Source organism: Culex pipiens, chromosome 2 (assembly GCF_016801865.2).
Source record: "Culex pipiens pallens isolate TS chromosome 2, TS_CPP_V2, whole genome shotgun sequence".
NCBI lineage: Eukaryota > Metazoa > Arthropoda > Insecta > Diptera > Culicidae > Culex > Culex pipiens.
The window spans coordinates 2,994,440-3,015,806 of record NC_068938.1 but is presented as its reverse complement, the minus strand read 5'-3'; the positions used below and the strand labels follow the sequence as shown (position 1 = coordinate 3,015,806).

The 21,367-nt window shown below is 33.3% G+C and overlaps 1 protein-coding gene across 2 annotated transcripts in view; it reads right to left on the bottom strand.

The window, feature by feature from the left end:
* LOC120412488 (uncharacterized) overlaps nucleotides 1-2,420 on the bottom strand; it is a 31,194-nt gene extending 28,774 nt beyond the window's left edge. The window contains exon 1 of one of the 2 annotated variants that reach the window (XM_039572982.2): nucleotides 2,082-2,420. The gene's annotated coding sequence lies outside the window, so the exon portion shown is untranslated. The remainder of the gene's footprint in view (nucleotides 1-2,081) is intronic. The other variant, XM_039572983.2, reaches the window with a different exon arrangement.
* Nucleotides 2,421-21,367: the final 18,947 nt, after the last annotated feature.

The following is a 21,367-nucleotide window of genomic DNA, read 5'->3' as shown; positions in this document are numbered from 1 at the left end:
AAAAATGACCTTTTGCTCCACAAGCGAAAATCAGTTTTTTTGGGTTATTTTGAGCATCTGTGCCAATTTTGAGCAAAATTGTTATTTTTTCCATACAAACTGCACCTTTGAGCATCAATGGGTAAATGTTAACTGATTTTGCTCATATTTGGCCCAGAATGAAAAATTAACCAAAGGAACAATATTCAGCGAGATTTACAAAAAAAAAAGTTCCTTCCTTCCTGAACCAAGAAAATTACAAATCCGCAAAACTAATATCAAGATTGTTCAGGTGAACACCGATAACGCGATTTAATTGGAATTTAATTGGACGGCTTTTAACTGCTTATTAAATTGTTTGTTTACAGGACGCTAAATTATTTAATTATTTTCTGGCATACAAATGATTTTGCAGCCCAAAACCAGTTATTTAATTAAAATAATTGCATTATATTTCAAAATGTCTTTTCTTGATTTGTGTACAAGATTGTTTACTTTTCACTCTTTGGTCTGACAGCTCTATCCTGAATTTTGGTCTGGCCCAAGCGGCGGATAGGACACAGCCTCCTCTTGAAACAGTCGTTTTCTGGTCACAATCAGGCCTCAAAACAACTTCCTAAAATTTGGGATCGATCTGAGCAGACCCGGCTTCCCGAAAAGCATTGAAATTTTGTTTAGATATTTTGCATGGAAAAATCAACTTTTTTGAAATTTTAATTATTTTTTTCATTCAATTGGTACAATAAAGTTCAATGAAGGAAACAAGGGGAAATTCTCGTATGTTTGGCAGGTTAAGCACTCGCTCCTAATTCCATCCAATTTGCTGATTTTCACTATTTAACCAACCTTCTTTTACAAAACTGTATATAGAAACTTGCTTGCTCACTTCTATTGAGCTATTAATCACTCGATTTCAGTTGAAAACGCTTTTTATTAGCTGTAATTGAACGTCAAAGTGCTGATATGACAACATTTGAGGCACGATTTAATTAGATGCTGTTCCCCTACAACTTTCCAGATGAAAGAATCATGGTGCTCAAAATTAGTCTAATATGTAAAAATCACGTTTAAGAACAGTTTTGAGAAAGCTGTATCTTTTGCATGGAGCCAGATAGCTGTTTTTATTGAACTGAACATTTTTTGAAGATTTGCCATACAAACGTCAAGCCACCCTACAAAGTATAGACTAAGTAACAGAAATGAGATCATTGTCAAATGAAGCTCTTCATTTAGCTAATTTAATTAGAAAGAAGAGACAGAATTTAAACCAATACCTGTTAAAGCTTGATTAAAATAGTAGGTTTTGATTGTTTTGTTCTGATATTTCAAAGAATAACATATCAAAGTTAAAACCATTATAAACTTTATCTCGGAATTCCAGATAAAAGTTTCCCTTGCAAAAAGGCAAAATGGATTTTTGGAATTTGATATTCTCCACTCTCCCACACTTAATTCCTACTACCAAGTTGCGTAACGTACTTAACGGATCCCTCCTACCTCCACCCCTCTCTCTCTATCTCAGCTTAAAAGCTTCATCATGACCACTTTTTCAACAACACTTTCGACGAGCGAGGGTTGCTTGGATGATACTGTTTTTCATTTCCCTCCTCCACACTCCACACCCTCTCGAACCCCACTTCCGTTCCGGCAATAAGGGATAATCTGCTGTGCAAGCACCAGCCAGTCGTCAGCCAGCCAGCACTCACTCAACCCGTCAACAACAACAACAACATCAGCAGCAGCAACACGAAAAAAAGCTCTCATCCAGCTGAGCGCAGAGATTTAATCCTCTCCGTCGACGTCCTCGACGCCGCCGCCAACTTCGATGTTGTTTCCCTTCGTTTGACGCTTTTTTTCCTTTCTTGTTTTTTTCCTCCCTCAGCCGGAAGGGTGGCTTAACCTGCACCAGCCTACTGCGATTCCGATTTCGTTTCGTTCCGTTTCTAGCGGTAATTTTTCACCAAATCATAATCCAAGGTCACTCCGGATGTTTTTGCCAAGGACGACGGAACGTCGCACCGGGGAAAACCTTCCCCCAAAGGCAACATTAAAATGAAAACACTTCAAAAAAGGAAGGACGCAACAAAAAAGAGGAACCGGACCTTCTTTTAATCACCTTTCAGCGCGGAAAAGTATCGATTTTCCGGCACATGCCACTGCTTGCGGCCACTTCTTCCACTCCGGACACCGGTTCCACCGGTTCCACCGGTTCCCTTCTTTTTTCGCCAAAACGACCACTAAATAGACACACACACATACAGCGCCGCGCGCACTCACTATCCCCGTCCTTTTGTGTCTGTCCCAAAAAGCGCGACCGTCACCGTCGATTCCCGTCGATTCCGACGTTTCCGGAGACACCACGGGCTTGGGGCTTGGTCCTGCCGCACAAAGTCCGCACCGAGTTGCCGTTCAGCCGAGTGTCGACACCGAAACTGATCCGAGGTTCGGGTGAAAATTATGGTTCTGGTGGCTTTTCCACCCAAGTAGGCGCTGCTCTCTCACGAGAAATCACTGCTGAGCGGAGAGCGGGAGCGAGTTTTCCGAGCTTCCGCGATTTTCGTGGTGTCACGAAAAATTTTCCACAACCGAGTGGAAAGATTTTCCCGTTTTCCGCCACAGCGGCAATTGGATTAAGTCTCGGCAGTTCCGAGAAATTTGCCTCTCGGGTTTTGGGAGCGAGCGCAAATTTTGGCGAGAGCTTCAGGACATCAAGTCATCCTTGAGATCGGGACAGCGCTTCAAGGAGCGAAGGTGGTCGGTTTTGGAAGCTTTTCTGACGTTCATCTCTGCGTGTGGTTGTGTGGGTGGGAAAATGGGAAATTTGTTGAGAGAGATCGTGGTTTTTCGGGTCGGTTGGCAGGATGACGATGCATTGCTTGCACGAGGGGAAGCTGTGAGTGGGGGGTGAAGGTTAACGGATAGATTGGGGTTGGGAAAGTCGGGGGAGCTACGATGAGTTGAGGGTTTTGTTCCCTTTTTCCTGCGAAAAACGTACAATTTTAGCTTTAAAGAAGGATGTTTCGGGGTGAGGGCTGCTGCTGGGAAGTTTGTGAGAGCCGATTAATATCTAGTTGGTCACTTTAAAAATTGAGTTATCGTAATAAAGCAGATTTGTTAAAAAACGAATCTTTGATAATATTAAAATATAATTTTACAATAGAACTATACTTTGTGCGTTTTCAAGCAAATTTGCGTTATTTTGAAAAAAAAAATTCTCAGGTTTAAAGAGTGTTTAAATATAATTGATAATTGACCTACTTAAAAAACTGGCCTTCAATGAAAATTATTTAAGTTGTTGTCCCCCCCTTCAAAGTTTCCTTAAAATATCAGGGAGCAAAAAAAAATAATTCAAGAATATTTTTCTAAACAACCTTTGCATAAAGGACCATTTGAAAAAGTAAACGAAAATTATTGACTGAAAATTGCATTTTCTTTCAAAAAACTTGTAAAATCGATTGTAAACTACAGTCCATAGTCAATTATCCGAAGGTCTCGGCAAAATTTCACTTCGGATAATCGCATCAAAATTTTTTGTTGTCTATTTTTTATTGTCGAGCTTAAGCAAAACCCAAATCTTCTCTAAAGTTATTTAGAATTTTCAAATCCAAGATGGCGGGCAAAATGGTGGTGATTAAATATTTAAATAAGCATTTTTAAATTTAATAAGCAACAAACCATTCAGATTTGACTAACATGGGGTCGCAGAACTTGAATTGAATGTAAAAAAAAGAAAATAAAAAAAAACGATTTTTTTTATCGTGACTCGATTATCCGAAGTCCTATACAAACTTCCGGATAATCGAACTTCGGATATTCGAAACTTCGGATATTCGAGTCTGGGCTGTATTCAGAATACATTGCATAATGCTTATCCAATAGGGTGACACTAAACACCCCTGGGAAACCCCCTGATTCGATTCCTTAGGCAAAAATAAATAACTGTGAAAATGTTGTGCTAAATCGGTTAAGGTTTAAACCTTAACCGATTTGGCTCAAAATTGGTACAGCTTATTTAATTTTTAAGAATCGATTCATGGGGTATCTCCTAAGATTTTCCAAAATATACAATTTTTCTTGTCATTCTATTATTTAATCAAATAAAGATATTAAATCTTTACAATTTTAAAATTTCGGGAAGAAAATAATTTAGAAGAAAAATATTTTCATAAATTCATTGATATTTGGCAATATTTTTATAGAAGCACAACTATAGCGATAAAGCATTTTGTGATACATTTGAAATTTGAAATTTCGATGCAAGTCTTGCACAGTGGTCCAGATCAAATGAAAATCAAGTGGTAAATGAATTCTCCGAAAAATTATGAAGTTTTGGAGCTTTGGTGTAATCAGAAGAGTTGTTGCAAATGGAAGGGGCAACTTCATGATTAGGGTGATTTTGAAAATCTAACTTTTCATGGATATTTTTTGGAGTATTTTTGTCTTGAAGAAAGTTATTGGAGCAATTCTCTACGAAATCGGTCTTTTTTTAGAATTTTAATTTCTGTATTTTTTAATCCGACTGAAATTTTTTTGGTGCCTTCGGAATGCCCAAAAAAGCCATTTTGCATCATTAGTTTGTCCATATAATTTTCCATACAAATTTGGCAGCTGTCCATACAAAAACGATGTATGAAAATTCAAAAATCTGTATCTTTTGAAGGAATTTTTGATCGATTGGGCGTCTTCGGCAAAGTTGGAGGTTTGGATAAGGACTACACTGAAAAAAAAAAATGATACACGGTAAAACAATTTTTGGTTATTTTTTATTTAACTGTTTGTCACTAAAACTTAATTTGCAAAAAAAAACACCATTTTAATTTTTTTTTATTTTTTGATATGTTTTAGAAGACATCAAATGTCAACTTTTCAGAAATTTCCAGGTTGTGCAAAAAATCTTTGACCGAGTTATAAATTTTTTAATCAATACTGATTTAAAAAAAAATCGAATTATTGGTCGCAAAAATTTTTCAAATTCATTTTTTGATGTAAAATTAAATTTGCAATCAAAAAAAGCTTCAGTGAAATTTTGATAAATTGCACCGTTTTCAAGTTATAGCCATTTTTAGGTAACTTTTTTTGAAAAAAGTCGCGGTTTTTCATTTTTTTTATATTGGTGCACATATTGCCCACCTTTGAAAAAAATATCTTTGGATAGCTGAGAAAATTCTCTATATTTTACTTTTTAGAACTTTCTCAATACGACCCTTAGTTGCTGAGAGATTGTCATGCAAGTGTTTAAAAACAGGAAAATTTATGTTTTCCAAGTCTCACCCAAACAACCCACAGTTTTCTAATGTCGATATCTCAGCAACTAATGCTCCGATTTTCAATATTAAAATATGAAACATTCGTGAAATTTTCCGATCCTTACGAAAAAAATATTTTTAAATTTTTTAAACCAAGACTAAAAAGGGCAAAATATTGAATGTTTGGCCCGTTTGAAATGTTAGTCTTTATTTAATTTTTTTTTAATATTCTTTTTGAAAAGATCGGAAAATTTCACGAATGTTTCATATTTTAAGATTGTAAATCGGAGCATTAGTTGCTGAGATATCGAGATATTGGGTGAGACTTAGAAAACATCAATTTTCCTGTTTTAAAACCTTTACATGGCAATATCTCAGCAACTAAGGGTCGTATCATTAAAGTTCAAAGAAGCAAAATATAGCGAATTTTCTCAGCTTTTCAAAAATATTTTTTTCGAAGGTGGGCAAACATGTGCACTAATTTAAAAAAATGAAAAACTGTGGCTATTTTCAAAAAAGTCACCTAAAAATGGCTATAACATGAAAACGGTGCACTTTATCAAAATTTCACAAAAGTACTTTTTGATTGCAAGTTTAATTTTACATAAAAAAATGAATTTGAAAAATTTTTGCGACCAATATTTCGATTTTTTTTTTAAATCAGTATTGATTATAAAATTTATAACTCGGTCAAAGATTTTTTGCACAACCTGGAAATTTCTGAAAAGTTGACATTTGATGTCTTCTAAAACATATCAAAAAATAAAAAAAATTAAAATAGTGTTTTTATTGAAAATCAAGTTTTAGTGACAAACAGTTCAATAAAAAATAACCAAAAATTGTTTTACCGTGTTTCATTTTTTTTTCAGTGTAGTCCTTATCCAAACCTACAACTTTGCCGAAGACACCAAATCGATCAAAAAATTCCTTCAAAAGATACAGATTTTTGAATTTTCATACATCATTTTTGTATGGACAGCTGCCAAATTTGTATGGAAAATTATATGGACAAACTAATGATGCAAAATGGCTGTTTTGGGCATACCGAAGGCACCAAAAAAGTTTCAGTCGGATTAAAAAATACAAAAAAAATCGAATGTCCGAAATCTGAGAGAACTGCTCATTGGGCTTCCTAATTTAAGCAATTTGTCAAAGGCACTAAAATTTTATCTCGCAATTCTACGACTAAATTGAAAGAAAGTATCTGAGCAAACCTTCAAAAAGAAGGGTTTTAAACTTAGCAATTCAGGGTTAAGATTTAGAAAAAAGTGATGTTCAGGACAGAGCTCTAAAAGACAAACCCAATTTGGATTTTAAAACTTAAAAATCTCAACAATGGAATCAAAAGAGGAGATTTCGCACTACAAGCTCTAAAAAATCTCAGAAGCGTTTATTTTTAAACTCGAGATATCTTAATTTGAAAATGTTTGATTTTCTAGGGAAAAGTGTATGTGACCACCCTAACGAAATTCAAAAATTGTTCAACTTTTGTTTTTTCATGTAATTTTTTTCCCGCTGAATCTGAATCTGCCCTCAGAATTGAGCAAAATTATCAAAATATCGATTTTTGGTCATATTCTGCGTTTCTATGTAAAATTATAGGTTTACACATGAAGGCTTATTTTCCCATTACATGCATAACGCATTTTTTAACATCTTTAGTTTAAAATTTGTACAAATTCCTGTTCTGATTTTGAGGAGTGCAAAATATGAACCAGTTTAGTTGTAATTTGAAATGCCACCTTGTTTAAATCCTTTTTTTTGTTTTCTCAGAAGTGTGGTCAAAATCGATTCCACGGAATCTAAGCATTACTAAAATTGAACTGAACTTGAGCAGCACCTTTTAAGTACTCCTTGAACCGACCTTTTCCTTTCAATTTTCAAGTATTTGCTCTCAATTTTATGTTAATGAAAACCAACAAACTGAAACTGGCTAAACAAACCATTGAAGATTGATTTGGAGAAAACCAAACTTGATCTACCGAGTAACGTGCTAAAATTGAGAATTTGTCAGAAAGCAAAAGTGCTTCTTACGAACATGATTGATCAGCCTTAAATCCAAAAAAAAGGGGCGTTGGAAAACATGCCCTTCATCGAGGATGGAAACTTTCCAAAGTGAGAAAAAAAAGATGAGTGTGGCTTGTTCCGATTCGATTACCAGCAGAGCAAATCCAGATTATCTTTTCATTTTACAAGTATCCGTCCCTTAATCCAACACACTTTTTCACACACACCCACACACACACACGTTGACCGCAAATTTTGTCGCACCAAAAAGCGGATAATTGAAAATCACTTGGCCAAAGTGTCCCAGAAATCGGTTTTCCCACGTGGTTTGGACCCCTTCGTCTGCTTTTTTCCCCCCTCGCCGTGTCCAATTGGCTGACTCCACCGGCCAACCAACACCAACCTGATGGTGGCCAAAAAATGTTTCGGAATCATTTATTTTTAACATTCCCAATGTTCCGGACCGGTGGTCACACACGTATCACGAATTGGTCCAGGAACCATTAATATGTGATAAACCCGGATTGGGCCCGGTTTATGTGTACTGTGCAGTGCGTGTGTGCCCGATGAAAATGGTCGCGGTGGTGCTGGGAATCGGATATCTTTGGGCTGCTGAGTATCAATGGCAAAAATCAGGGGTGGTATAAAAATATCGAAACTCAGGACTCAGCCATCTGAGAGGGAGGGGGGAACTGATGAAAAAGTACCGTAGGATTAAGCAATAAATATATTTCAACTCATTTTATAAAAATTATTGAAATTTTGGAATACAAGCAGTTAAGTTTACTTTTTTTTATTGATTGATGATTGATTATAAGAGATCAATCAAAATATTAAAAAAATATTTGTGGATTCTTACAAAATAAAAATATGCATAGCAAAACTAATCCTTTAAAAAATAATCCTCAAAAGTGTCTAAATAGAAACAGATTTGCTGAAATAAGAATAATAAAAACAAAGTAATATTGGAGGGCAAACTAGTGAGCATTGATCAAATATTTTCCTGTAGATTCCTTGTACATCGAACTCTTTAAATGATTTATTTTTTTGTACAAGACATAAATCTTAATAACATAATTTTTTATCAAATCTAATTTTTCCTAATCACAACCCTGAGGCTGTTTTGCTGTTTGTTCCCAAGCGAGATTTTCATCAATTAAAAAATATTTCAAAACAAAAAATATTTAGTGAAACAAAATGCAGGGTGTATTTTTATGAGAACATTAAGATAACAAATTCGGCAAGTCTGATACTTGGCACCATGAAAGAAGGGCTTTTTCCCGACATTTTGAAGATTTTTTTCGATTATATAGGATTTTTTTTCAGAAAAATCGAAAGAAATCGATGGGCTCATGTTCCATCAAATTTGTGCTGAATGTGCCTCAAGAGACTCTCCATTACATAACGTCATGATTCGAATTCCCGGACGCTTCGAAACCCGGACACTTCATCTTGTTTTATCAATTATTTGGATATAAGTTCGCATTATGAATGCCAAAACTGTGTTATTTGATGAACTCCAACATCAACTTTCATTTAAAGTTTGTTTGATCGCTGTAGTTAATGCCAAAACAATTAAATACAATAAAATTATAAGCTAACCAAAAATGCGAAACATTTCACTTGAAATATTTCATAGGCGTTCGAAGCAAAGTGAAGGCAAAGCAGAAATTTATGGTTACGATTTCCTTAAATTCTAGCAAATTTTTATATAAACTATCGATTGTTTTGATGTTAACAGCTTATTTGAGACCTAAAGAATACCATTCACTAACATTTCAGTCCAAATTTGTGCGATTCATAAGTAAAATCGAGTGTCCGGAATTCGAAGCAAAAGTGTCCGGATTTCGAATCAGCTTTTATCAGTGTCCGGGATTCGAAGCACAACAAGTCATCTTGATTTTGAAATTCTGATGAAAAATTGTTTGAAAACACATATTTTGCATGCATTTTCTTAAAACTAACTGTTTATACTACATCCTGATCATATTTCTACATTTCCAACTTATTACATGAAATTTTGCCAGCTATAACAAAAATGATATGCTACTAAGTGTCCGGATTTCGAATCATGACGTTATTTGACCTTGAATCAAAAGTTTCAAACCCAAATTTACCAGATTTCTAGCTTTCTTTGAAATTACCCCAACATCCAAGCAGGAAACCTCAAAACGACCAAATAAAAATCGTTTCTTTGTACAATTTGTCATGAAAATACAGCAACAGATTGCCCGGATACAAATTCGAGCTTAAACAATTGCAAAACTTAGAGTATTTTATTTAAAAGTTATTTATTACCCAAAAGGTGCCCAACATTTTTTTTTTCAATACTCTGTCATACAACACTAACATATTTTAAAACATTTTCGAATCAATCACATTGTGGAGAACAGTTTTTTGAACAATTTCCATAAAAAAGTATCCATTTTGCTTTAATAGAGGCAGAGATATACCCAATTTCGTAAAATAAAAAGTGACTTTCTTCAAAATTTTTGGATTTAATTACCGTTCAAACAATGAACACCGCCTACTGAGTTTTTTTTATGATTCTAATAAAATAATCTCAATAAATTTCATCAAAATTGTGTATAAGTTTTATATTTCTGCAAAATGTTTTCATCCTTAAAAATATCATAGTAGGCAGTGTTCATCGTTTGAAAATTGATACTTTTTTATGTAAATTGTTCAGAAAACTGTTCTTTACAATGTGATTGATTCGAAAATGTAAAAAAAATTAAGTGTTGTATGGCAGAGTATTGAAAAATAAATAAATTTGGGAACCTATTGGTTAATAAATAACTTTTAAATGTAATATTCTAAGTTTAGCAATGGTTCAAGCTCGAATTTGTATCCGGGCAATCTGTTGCTGAATTTTTATGACAAATTGTACAAACAAATGATTTTTATTCGGTCATTTTGAGGTTTCCAGCTTGGATATTAGGGTTATTTCAAAGAAAGCAAGAAATGGTAAATTTGGGTTGGAAACTTTTGATTTGAAATTTGATGGATATGAAGATGAAACTATCGATTTCCATCGACTTATCTGAAGAAAAATCCTAAAAAATCGAAAAAAAAATCTTCAAAAAAAAGTGGACTTTTAGTCCACTTGAAAAGGAGTTTAAATGATTTTGTTTTGCATTTGCCACGATTCTTTTTAAAACGTATTTGTCTTTTCCACAAAAAATTTGATCTTTAAATTTAACTTTTTAACATAAAAATAAATAAATCTTATGAAAGTGGCGTGAATTTTTCTTTCAGTGTATTTTTCAAAAAGCTCGAAAAATTTCCTCCATTTTTTTTATAAGCCAAAATGTTATATTAAAAAAATGTTATACAAGTTATATTCAATATTTTGTGTGAGTTTGTTTATCGAAAATAAAGTAATTGTTTTGTGGGAATTCAACTTTTAGAGATAAAAATGTAAATGTGATCGTGATTTTTTTCGGTGTAAATCTATTGGAACATTTAAATGTACAAAAACTGAAATAAAATGGTTTCAATTTGTAAGCAATCGACACTTGTTGGAACAAGTTTTTTGATTAGGACATTTGTTTTAGTAACAATTTTTGTGAAGGATAAGGTTTTATTTGTTTTAGTTGCAAAAGTCACCGAATCTCCTGTGAGCTTTTTTTAAGCACGGTATTTTTTCGCTGCCTACTTTGATTAAAAATGTTCAAATCGGGCCAGCCTTTTCCGACAAAATTTAGAGACAAATGAGAGTATAGTTTTAAAAGCATTTCTCGAAAGAAACAAAAATTTTGGAAGAAAAAACAAACAACTTCACAGTTGATTTGAAAATCGTGCTGGAAATATGTTTTTATCACAATTTATTTTTTTTGCAAAGTTTAACATTGTTTTATTTTTTCTACTTTAATCAGAAACGCTCTTTTTTACATTCAAAATTCGCTAAAAACATATAAAAAATAATATAATATAATAAAAAAATTCAAAATAAAAATCTGATAAATTATCTGCATTTTTCTTCAAAGTTAAAAAAAAACTGTGTGTTCTAATTTTTTTACTGCTTATTTTCACTACACCTCACAATTAGCAAAATACAACAGTTGAAAAAACTAATAATTTTTGCAATCTTTTTCTCTCTCTCTGTACTTTTCAGAGTACCTCACCTCGACACAGTGTGTCACTGTTACGGACACAGACGATAATAATTCATTAAAAATTTAATACCAATCAGCCGAAACCTGACACCCGCGAAATGGGATATTTATCTATGGCATAATTCATCACGACTTAATCGCTGCGGAACGTGCTTCGGATGGTGATAAATGATTGCACGGAGGCTGGCTCGACTGGGTTTACAATCCTCGACATTTTTTTTTGTATTTTATTTTTTGTGTGACATTCGCAACGGCCACCGTAAGTCACATTCCATTAACTGCTGCTGCTGCTGTTGGCCAGTTGGTCACTCGTTCAAGCTTACTGTCGATGTCATCAACACCAGTTTGAGAAGCAGCAAAAAAATGTAAAAAAAAAACTAAATATTTCACCCCATGTCGCACTCTCGCACGCCACACTCGTAAACTTATAAACTCCTTTAGCCAATATTGACCAAATCAGAAAGCTCCCCACACACACACTCACACGGAATCACAGAAACCCCCGGCGGCCAACGACACTGGGGTCCGGCGGTGGCCACACTGCTGGGGGAGAACCGTGGAGCATAATCCAATTTCCGGATTTAAGCTCAATATCCGTTCTTGGGGAGCTGCTGCTTGGTGAGACGACGCGATGAGAACCGTTTTTTTGCTGCTGCCAAGCACGCCTGAATGTATGCAATCCGGAGTGGGTTTTGAATTCTGCTGCTGGTTGGACGGTGGCTGGTTGCTGGTTTTGCTGGTGGGATTTTGTCGCCAAAGCAAGTTTAAAGGAGGAAGGGGTTTGAATGGGGTTGATCGAGGTCATTCTCAATATTTAAGTAGAAGTTTTTATGTTGATTGTAAATTCGACAATAATTTGTGATTTAAAACAAGATAATGACGCGTCCTTGTTGTAACGTCACATTTTTAAATAGATTTCCAGGCTCACATGACTACACATTAGTTTCAAATATGTTATTTTGGAACAAGCACGATTTTTTTAAACAAATCGACCAATGAAAACCATTTTTTAGTATTATATAATTGGTTTTCCAGTCCATTTCTCTATATCGTTACAACGAATTTAACATTTTCGGGCTGTTTTAACTTGACAGTAGTACACAACTTTATATTACAGTTATCTATATTGTATTTTATAGTTTTTTTTTATATTAAACTTTAGATTGAAAATGTCATGAAACAATGCGTGGAGTACAAGCATTTACAAATAAAATTCAAACCATTTTTTTAACCTTTATAGTTTTTTAAAATGTAACAATTCAATAACGACTATCATTTTAGACTATCTAACTATAGCAAATATAAATTTTTTGTTTTAATTGCATTAGTTGAAAGGGTTAAAACTATATTTTAACCAAATTGTTCCATAAAATTATCCAAACTCGATTCTTTTGTTAACATATTATAACCATCAGGCCAATGTAAATTTGATTTTAAGTGTCCCTCAGAATTTAATAAAAAATCAGGGGGCAAAAGAAATAGTTTATGGTAAGGATTCCGATTTACATCGAATAAACCATTAGGCAGGTGAAATTTTTATTTTAAGTTTTTGTCACTCAGCTCTGGTCAAAATCAAAGGGTAAGCAAAAAAAAAATTTTACAATCAAAAATTTACAAATGATCAATGAATTCTCACTTAACAATATCAATTTTTTAAACATTCACGTCTTTTACCGATCTGTGGTCCCAAAATTCAAAATCTGTTAAAATATTTAAAAAAAATCATTTTCTAAATGAAAATGACTAAATAAAGCATTATACAATCTATTCTCAATAGTTTACAATCTATTTTACTTGTTTTTTTTCTATGACAATTTAAATTTCAGTTAACAATAATTTTCCTAACCCCTGATTTTTTAAGAAAATTTCGAAGGAGGAGGGAGGGAGGGGGACTTGAAATAAAATTTGCAATGGCCTTAATATCGAGTGAAAAAAAACGTAAAACTTTAGGAAAAAACATATTTTTGTAAAAAATAAATAAAATACAATAATAAAATATCTGAGCAATTCGCTACGAAAAGGGTCTTTTTTCTTCAATTTTAATTTTTGTATTTTTTAATCCGGCTGAAACTTTTTTGTTGCCTTCGGTATGCCCAAAGAAGCCATTTTGCATCATTAGTCGCCCATTTAAAATGTTAGTCTTGGATTAAAAATTTTGAAAATATATGATTCGAGAAGATCGGAAAATTTCACGGATGTTTCATATTTTAACATTGAAAATCGAACCATTAGTTTCTGAGATATCGACGTTAGAAAATGGTGGGTTGTTTGGGTGAGACTTAGAAAACATCAATTTTCCTGTTTTTAAATCTTTGCATAGCATTATATCAGCAACTAAGGGTCGTATCAACAATGTTCAAAAAAGCAAAATATAGAGAATTTTCTCAGCTTTTCAAAAATATGTTTATCAAAAGTGGGCAAACATGTGCACTAATTTAAAAAAATGAAAAACTGCGACTATTTTCAAAAAAGTCACCTAAAAATGGATTTAACTTGAAAACGGTGCACTTTATCAAATTCACTAAAGTACTTTTTGATTGCAAATTTATTTTTACATCGAAAAATGAAGTTGAAAAATTTTCGCGAACAATATTTCGATTTTTTGAAAAAATCAGCATTGATTCAAAAAATCATAACTTGGTCAAAGATTTTTTGCACAACCTGGAAATTTCTGAAAAGTTGGCATTTGATGTCCTCTAAAACATATAAAAAAATAAAAAAAAATAAAAATAGTGTTTTTTTGCAAATCAATTTTTAATGACAAAAAGTGAAATAAATAATCACCAAAAATGTTTTTACCGGGTATCATTTTTTTCAGTGTAGTCCGTATCCATATTTACAACTTTGCCGAAGACACCAAATCAATCAAAAAAATCCTTCAAAAGATACAGATTTTTGAAACATCATACATCATTTTTGTATGGACAGCTGCCAAATTTGTATGGAAAGTTATATGGACAAAGTAATGATGCAAAATGGCTTCTTTGGGCATTCCGAAGGCAACAAAAAAGTTTCAGTTGGATAAAAAAAAACAAAAAAAAGAATCGAATGACCGAAATCTGAGAGAACTGCTCACCTATGAAAACGCCTAAATATTTAGGAAATTTGTGACAGCAACTTAACTGTTATTATATACACAAAGTTTTGTGATAGTTTAAGCCAAATTTGGCTCCAAATTGGCTTTAAATTTTAAATCTGTTTTTTTTCTTCTTCAAATAATCATAATAATTTTATGGTTTTTCTCATACAAATTGTGATTGCAATAACTCTTTTTCCATGAAAACTTTGGATTTGTTTTTAAAACCTGGAATCTGATATTTTCTGATTGTTTTTTAACTGGTTTTAAGCATTAATTTGACAATGGTTCAAATATATTTCTGTTATTAAAAATATTTGGAATAAGCACTATACAGCCAAATACCTCATCTTTAGCTTGGTGCCTTCGTGCCTCGTTTGTTCTTTTAATTATTTTTTTTAAAGAAAAAGGTCTTTTGAGCAATTTGGGGAGATTTCGGACAACGATTATTTTTTTTAAATTTGGATCAAAATATGTGTCTGCTTTTCCTTTGAGTTTTTGGCCTTTTCAATGTCAAAAAATTATAGTATGGTCAAATGCTCCGATATCTCAAATAAATATATATTTAATATTTTCAAAACACCCCTAATTTTATAATAATCCCAAAAATATTAATTTTGACAACTTTACCGAGGACACCAATTCGATCTGAAAATCTGTTCTCATGATTCTGATTTTTTAATATTTTCATAGCCTTTTTGTTTGGACAGCTACTAAAATTGTATGAAAACTTGTATGGACGATCTAATGACGTAAAATGATTACTTTAGTCATAAAAAGTACATACAAAGTTTCATCCAAATCAAAATACAGTCCAGACTCGATTATCCAAAGCCTCAATTATCCGAAGTTTCGATTATCCAAAGTTCATCCGAAGGTTTGTATGGGACTTCGAATAATCGAATCACGAACCCAAAAATTTTTTTTCGTTTTTTTTGTTATTTTATTTTTAACATCAAATTCGAGTTCTGCGACCCCATTTTAGTCAAATTTGAATGGTTGATTGCATATCAATCTAAAAAATGCATTTTTTCAGCATTTAATCACCGCCATTTTGGCCGCCATCTTGAATTTAAAAATTTTAAATCACTTGAGAGTAGTTTAGGGGCAATTAAGTTAAGCTCAACAACCAAAAATAAGACAACGAAAATTTTTGTAATTCGATTATCCGAGGTGAAATTTTGCCAAGGCCTTCAGATAATCGAGTCTGGACTGTATACAAAACATAAATTCTTTTCTTGGCTTGTATAGAATTTTTTTTTCTGTTTCATGTCTTGAAAAAGGGAATTTGATTTTTTTTCGCTAGACGTTGCAATGAATGCTCTACCAAGGCGTGGTAAGGAGAAAATATTTTCAATTGATTTTTAATGTTGCATCCTTCATCAAATTGGTTCTCTTTCTTGATGGCCATTTCGATATTGACAACCAAAAAGTAGACTGTATTTTAAAATCTTTAGATTTGAATATAAATTAAACAGCTATCTGATATCTAATACTTGGAATACTCTTTTAGTGGATTTTCAAATTTTCAAATTCGCACCAATTTTCAGAAAGAAGGCTATTTGAATTGTGTCTATATTTTTTTTCTTCAGAATATCAAAAAACCAAATAACTCAACCCAACATCCCTCTTTTAGTGTGTACTTATCTTGCGTTTTTGCCATTTCAAAGTCGCATTGGTTTGGCTCTGGCCACGCCACGCTTTACGGATAGTTGGTCCTTCCGGATGCTGGGTCTGACACTCCAACCGGGCAGCGGCGGCCAACACCAGCTCAACCATCTCATATCGCGTTGCCGTTCACTTTTACGACGACGACGACGCAGAAGAAACAATTTTTCCCAAGTCGAGGGTTGTTACTTTGGCAGAGAGAGAGAGAAAAAAAAAACGAAATGGCTTTTCCTTTCGCACTCTTTCATTCGCACTTTTTGCCTTGCTTCTCGTTTTTTTCTCTCTCTTTGGGCAGACTTGGGATGTGAGCAAACAGGCAAACATTTTCCGCTGCTGGAAGGTTGTTTGCCGAGTGTAAACTTTGGGACCCCGCTCAAAAGCTTGGCTTTTTCTTAAAGTTTGTGTGCGCCGCAAAAACACGACGGTTTTTCGTCTCGTTTCCGGGATGTTTTTGTTTTGGTGTGCTCTGATGTGTTGGTTTATTGTTGCTGAAATTGGGTCGAATTTTGTGTACAAAGTTGAAATCTTTTTGTCATCAGCTGAAAAATGTTTGCTTTTGACACGTGGAAAGTGTGACGTTAAATTTTTTTTACGAGTTTCTCAACTAGCTTTAAGCAAAGGAAATACATTTCTTTAAAAAAATAGAGTTCAAACATGATATAAATGCAAACAATGTATATAATCTAATGGAATTTCTATTTTTTTTCTCCACTTAAAAGGATCAGCTAATAAACTTCCACCACCCACAAATAGCACTGAAGCGTATGTAATGTCTAAATAGAGTACTTAGCACATTACTGGAACCTCCTGAAGGGTGAAAAAAGGACAAGACCTTTGCTCTCCCGTTTTACCCCATCCCCTTAAGCAAACATGTCCCAACTTTAATAATAGAAAACCACCCGCCCAAGTTCAACCTCGTGCTTCATGTTCAACGCTCGTGGAAAAAAAAAGTCAGCAAATACTGAATAGAACAGGAAAAAAAAGCAAGCAAAATCACTTTCAAACCACCACCCACCCGCGCGTGCCAGACTACGTCAGAGTGACCAACACGCTCCTCCAAAAAGGATTAGCTGACCCCGGCCGACCTCAGAGTGGCCACCCACGCCAAAGAGAGGAGGCCCGCAGGCAGTTTGTGGCAGGATATGCAGAGTGGTGCAGTTCGTTGGTAGTTGGTGGTGGTGGTTAGTGAAGTTCAGCAAACAGTGGGATATGATTTTGAACGTCAAATGTCGTTTTAAGGAAATGATCATGACTTATTAGTAAAAAAATATATAAAATTACTGAGTGAAACCCTCTTCCGTTTTTATTTTCTTTTGTAGTTTTTCAAAAACTTTTTAATATTTATTTCATATATCAATGGTAATCGTAATTACAGTACTTAAAACAGATTTGTAAAACCTGTAGATACTTTACTAAATATTAGTTTAAACAGAAAGTTAGACTGTACGTCCAGACTCGATTATCCGAAAGCCTCGGAAAAAAACACTTCGGATAATCGTATCAAGAAAAAAAAATGTCTAGTATGACTCCTAAACAACGCTTAAAGAAGCGTTCATTTATTACGTAACGCAGTTAGAGGAAGGTGGGGGGGGGGGGGGGAGGAGGCCGTTTTACGCTCCACACAATATTAAAAAAATGTATGGAAGTTTTGTTACGAGGGAGAGAGGAGGTCTCAAACACTTTTTTTGCGTTACGTCATAAAACAACGCTCCCTATGTGGTTTAGAATTTTCAAATCAAAGATGGCGGCCAAAAAAACGGTGACGAAATTTCGAAAAATGCGTTTTATTATTAAACATGCAATCAACATCAAGATTTGAGTAAAATGGGGTCGCAGAACTCGAAATTTGATATTTAAAATAAATATGAAAAAAATATTTGTTCGTGATGCGATTATCCAAATTCTCATCTGATAATCGAGGCTTCGGATAATCGAGTCTGGACTGAACTAGCATAAATTTAGTACAGTCAAGACTCGATTATCGGAAGATTTGTATGGGATTTTGGCTAATCTAATCATCATTGGTTGATTGCCTACTGAATTACCAAATGCCTTTTTTCAAAACTTTATCATCGACATTTTGGCCGCCATTTTGAATTTGAAATTTTGAAAATACGGATAATCACGTCTGAAATGTTTAGTGATATGTTTCGCCAACACGTTTCTTTTTTTACAAAGAAAAAGTAAAGCAGACAGTAACAAAAATTAAAAAAATAGTTTCAAAGTTATTAATGATCAATATGTGATTATTTAATGACTCGTCCAAATTTGAGCTTCCCAACCCAACTTAGTCATTAAGAAAAAAAAAATTTTTTTTAGTTTATATTTTATTTTAAACTGAGGATAAGAAACATAATTAAATTATAAATTACTAAAATTCCTCAACAATGTACTGCAAATTGCAAATAGGTAATAATTGTTTTTTTTTACTGTCAGGCTGACTAAGAGATGAAATTGAAATAAAGTATTGAAAATAAGTATTCTCAATTCTAAAAAGGGGCTTTGTGGTTTGACTAATTTTCTGTGCAATGAATTAGATACAAAGAAGAAATAGGAAAAACAAGCAGTTAATTGATTCAACAAAGAATTTAGAAAAAAAAACAAAACTCTGATCAAGCAAATGATTTGTGGTTTAAGAATATTTAATCAGAAATAAATAATCCAATTTTTTATTTTTTTTCCCTAAAAACATGTCAAAAATGCGTAAAAACGCAGGAGAACACATTTTATATTGTTTTCAGCTGATTGCACTCAAAATTTTGTTAAAATTAAGAAGTTTTTTTTAAATATATTCAACAGTCTTGAAATTGGTTTATCGTTAAAACTGCAGTCTATTTTATCCAAAAACATCATTTCAAAAATATTCGGCGGCAAAAAAGTAGCCCATTTTTTTCTTCTGCTTTAATTTGGCAATTATTGACGGCGTTTGGTACGGTAAGTCCACGCATCCTTCCTCCCCTGTAGATTTTGTGAAATGTGATCCGCTCACAGAATCCTCTCTGCAGTAAACAGAACGCAGTAGGGCTGGCCGCTTTAATTTTTATGATACAATTTTTGATGTTCTCGGATGTACTGCAATTATTAATAATGACAAGAAAAGTGCGTTATGCAATTTGAGTATTTTCTATAGAATAACTAAGGTTTTTTTTATTTGCAAAAGACCATTTTATTTCTAAATAGTTTTAATCCAATTTTTTTAAAGGATAAACGAGCTATAAAATAGTCCTTATAGATTTAGGAGAGAAACAACTACCATTATCAAAATCTTAAAGCTTTTATTGACAAAACTTAAACGAACTCTTGTAAATAGATTAAAATGTTTTTTGTAATTCATATTTTCTTTAATAGTCTGATTGCACCAATATTAACATCTTGACATCTTAAAAGCTTAGTATAAACTGGAAAAAACTACAAAAAATATTTATAAATACCTGGATATATGCAAACATTATCAAAAAAATCAACTTCAAAAAATTATCTTTTGATATTTGTTTATTTTTTGCAAATCAGACCTAATATTGAAATATAAAAAAATACTGCAGAATTAAACAGAAAATATTTTTAAAAAATTTACGGATCCGGAAAAGCAAAAAAAAAATCACTGATAATTATAGGCAGTTCTATATATCGCGAATTTCACGTATTCCTTGAAGTCGTGAAAATTGATTTACCTTAGAAATAAGATTTTTCAAATTTTAAGAATGTTATGGGATTGATGTTTTTTTTTAAACTTGCATTTATAAGTAATTTATATGCTTTATTATACAGTAAAAAAGGAGAATTTTGGAAGGCTGAAAATTTTGATGGTTGAATATAAATAACTTCTTTTTGAGTAACTTTACCTAAAACAATGTGTCAACTACACAGCTAAAAATCCGATGGTAAAATCGCATGCAAAAGCATGCACATCACTTTCGTCAAAAAAGACACTTAATATTACACACTGCATGTACATTTTTTGTAAACATAAAAAAAGTTGCAACCGACGGAATTCAAACCAGGCACCAACAGTACGGACTGGCGCCTTAGCCCGCTCGGCCATCAGACCGATGAAAAATGGAATGGATAAACGCATATTTGAGCTTGACATTTCGGTCAAGTAGGTTTCCCATACTGATGGGCTACATATTTCAGGGTGTAATATTACATAGAATTTCATAAAATAATGCAAAATTTATTTTACACCAAGGCCTTTTACACGCAGCTGGATTACTACTTTTTTGCTGTGTAGTGAAATTTAATAGATTGATGAAAATTTTACCAGTTTTTGATGGGAAATTACACATTTTTTGACACATAATTTTTCGTCATTTCCTGATGTAATACAGTAGACTCTCTGGTTGTCAATATCCAAGGGACTTTCGAGGAAGAGAATCATCAGTTTACAGAACGATGCAAAATGAAGACTCGATTGAAAATATTTTTTTGTTGATATCCAGCTATGGGAGAGAATCATGGCAACGTCCATCAAACAAAAACAAACTTATTGCAAACACCCTTCCAAGCTTCTTTTCGCCAAGAAAAATGTCTATGCAAGCCATGAGAAAGTGAAATTATTGACAACCGGAAGAGATTTTTAAAGCAAACAGAATCCAACGGACCGTCGAGGAAGAGATCCTTCAAGCAAGGGAAAATATCGAGGAATGAAGATAATTGAAGTATGCAGATTGAAGGGACTGAAGAATTCATCGATAGATGGAGAATTATTGATATCGAGAAGATCGACAGCCAGAGAGTCGACTGTATTACCATGAGTTTTTTTTTAATTTAAAAGCATTTGTTTCAAAATCGGCTTGAAAAAATCAGAGGGAACAATCATATTTAACAGGGGCAGGCGTAATATTTTTTTAACATTTATGAAATTTTGATGTTTAGTACCGCAAAAAGTTTGTTCTCTCGAAAAAACACATTTTTTATTGATTAACTGATCAACTTTAAATATAACGAATTTAAAAAAAAAAACGCGGTTAAGATCTCTTTACTCTGCCGGAGTTTTTGCTCTCGCGGGGAAGATGAAGACGCGGTTTTGGAGCATTTCTGGCCTTCGGGGAGCTGATGATTAAGCACATCAACAAAGGAAAAAAGCACTGTAATCTAGTTAGAAGGTATGTCTTTTTCTATTCCCTTTCCAATGCAATTTTAGCAAGCTTTTTCTATTTTTTTTCTTATTTTTTGAAATAACTTAATTACAGGCTATAACTGTTCCAACATGGATAAAGATGTACACAGAAAAAAATAATGTAAATTTGGAAGCTTTAATTTTGGAAGGTTGA